Genomic DNA, 2,812 nt, shown 5'->3' on the forward strand with positions numbered 1-2,812 from the left:
AATGGAAAATATCAAACCGTTGGAGATGGCCAAACACAAGAACTAAGAGCATTTTCCGTTGATAATGTAGGAAATATAGGGGTCATAGCAAAAGCATCTCCCCACAAAGAAATCCTGATCCAGCATTTTAATACCTGTACAATCTATATTTGCTTTTCTTTCATTTCATTTATGTGAAATTTTCCAGTCTTTTCCAGTCGATCTTTGTCTCCATCTCATGTATCTCTACTCTATTATGCATCCTACTTTTGTTTTGTTTCCTTTTGCCTTTTTATACATAAACTTTACTTATATAATATAAAAACACAATATGATCTTTTCCTACTGATTCGAGGGTCTTATTTTCTTTTGAAAATCAAGCCTGCCCATCTCACTTGTAAAGGTTTTAAAATTGGAAGTAATAAAATACTTATTACATTTTGTGATGTAAAAAGCATGTGACTTTTACTACATATATGCACACTTGAGTCATGACACGTACCTCTTTTTGCCGTTGGCAAACCATCATGTATAGAAATTGTACATGTTATGTCATCATGTGAAACCATGAGATCATTTGAAAAATGCACAAAGTATCTCTCCCGTGTAAGGTGTGGAGTCACTATCCTTTGTTTGCATTTTTGTTAGTATCATGTTGTGGTAACGTTCGATGACATCATGAAGCTGCTTTGACGACGAAGGTCGATCCAGTGGATGATGATTTGTAACCCATGTGAAGCTATAATAATCTAAAAAAGAGAGGATTGCGTGATATCTTTGGTATTGCTTTCTCACAAAAAAAAGGGTTGGTATTGCTGAGCATTTTTTTTCTGTTCCAACTTCTCGTAAACAAAAGAAGTAATTTGAGCTAAAACCATGACAATAATTATGGAGAGTAAAAAGGTTCAGGTTGCCTTTGAACTTACCTCAACATAAGTTTTAATAGCTATCTGTCATTGTCGAGTCATGCGAAAATGCAAATTCAAATGAGTTGCAGCTTGGATGAACATCAAAGAATTGAAAGGGTATATCTAAATAGCTAGTCTCCACTAACCTATTTCTCTGAATATGCAACGTGCATAGGAATAAGGTCCACCTCAACTAGAGATGAGTTTTGGGGCTCAAGCTCCATGGAGCTCATTTTAAAAAAAATCAAAACAAATGTTTCAAAGTTTCAAATCCTGAAAACGAAAACACAACGCCATATGGATGTATGCAAATTTTCATGAGAATTGGTGATTTTGAAAACAGTGAACAATTTGTGCAGTGTTCACTATAAAAACCAACGATTTTCACTTTTTCTGTACCTCGCAAATCAATGTATTTCTTGTCAAAGTTCAAACACATGTAGTATAGATCCATTTTTTTAACTTTGAATATGAATTTTTTAATGTGTCAAATAAAGGGCTCCATGTATCCCGAGCACTAAACGCCGCACATGCAATCATGCATAGGAAAAAAAATCTATATGCCAACATGCATGAGAATTTTCATTCTATTATGTTTATACAAATAAATATTTTACAATAATACAATAAATAAACACTAATGCAGAACTGGTTACTGCCCGCCACTCGTAATCCACTTACCGATGGCGAGCGACGGTGACCACCCGACACTTGTATACATGTTACCCGTGGTGGGTGGATATTCTCAACCGCCACTAATGCAAGACCCTGCTAGTGCGAGCATGTCCCACACCCGTTGGTAAGGTCGCCCAAGTAAAAAAAACTGCCACGACACATGACATCGCGTTACATTATAGTTGCATTGCATTACATAGATAAATTGATGTATCAACATTTGAACATGCATCTTGTTGAAAATATGCTCTAGATGCAATAATAAAGTTGTTATTATTCTACTTTCATCTTCGTAATTAAGTTCATATTTATATGCTAGAATTGCAATGGTCTTGAATGTAAGATTTGGAGGAAAACCTAGTTGCATGTGTAGAAAGATAAAGGCCAAACAGATCCCTAGTCGGGCCTCTGAACTAGCTCATGTAGTGTTGGTTTTGCGAACCAGACCATGGGCATTGCTAGTGTAATAAGGATGCTAAAAGTAATGAGAACACATTGTTAGGTTAATGATGGTGTTGGATAGACCCAACTTATGAAATACTACGGTATCACGTCATCAATATGTTATTGGTATTTTCATATAAAGTGCTAACATTTACTTACGCCCTTAGACCATGGGAATATCGCAGACTCGGATACCGGATTGTTACTTTGGGGTTGCCAAACTTTACTCCATAACCGGCTAATAATAAAGGCAACTTTCAGATACACCAGAAAAGTATGGTGTGGTGTTCGGTATGTTAAGATCGAGATTTGCCCCTCCGGCGATAGAGAGATACATTCCAGGTCCACTCGGTATTACGATGTCTAGCATTGCCTAGCCAGTTATAGTGACTAAGCTGTTTGTCACGGGGATATCGGAATATGAAAACAAGAGAAGAGTATAGACTCGTAACGAGGATAACTAGGTATAGTTATCAAGGTGTTGATTGCAGTGATACTGTAAAAGTCTCACATTGGGTTTTGTAATGTAACGCAAGGTAAAGGGAGTTGCGTGTGATAACAAAAGGTTCGCTCGATAATGATCGCTGCTGATATGTGGTTGTCCAAAACCCTCTAATAATTATTGACCTGAAGGTGGTCTGGACATGTCCACATATTACCAAACCTGTAGGATCACATGTTTAACGACTAGCAACATGTAGGAGTACTATGATATGATGGAGAATGAGAAGGGTCTCGAAAGAGTTTCAGATGATCCTTGAGGTGTTCAGGGGGGGGGGGGTTCTGGAAGGTCCCCTATGTATCAG

Source organism: Triticum dicoccoides, chromosome 3B (assembly GCF_002162155.2).
Source record: "Triticum dicoccoides isolate Atlit2015 ecotype Zavitan chromosome 3B, WEW_v2.0, whole genome shotgun sequence".
Lineage (NCBI taxonomy): Eukaryota > Viridiplantae > Streptophyta > Magnoliopsida > Poales > Poaceae > Triticum > Triticum dicoccoides.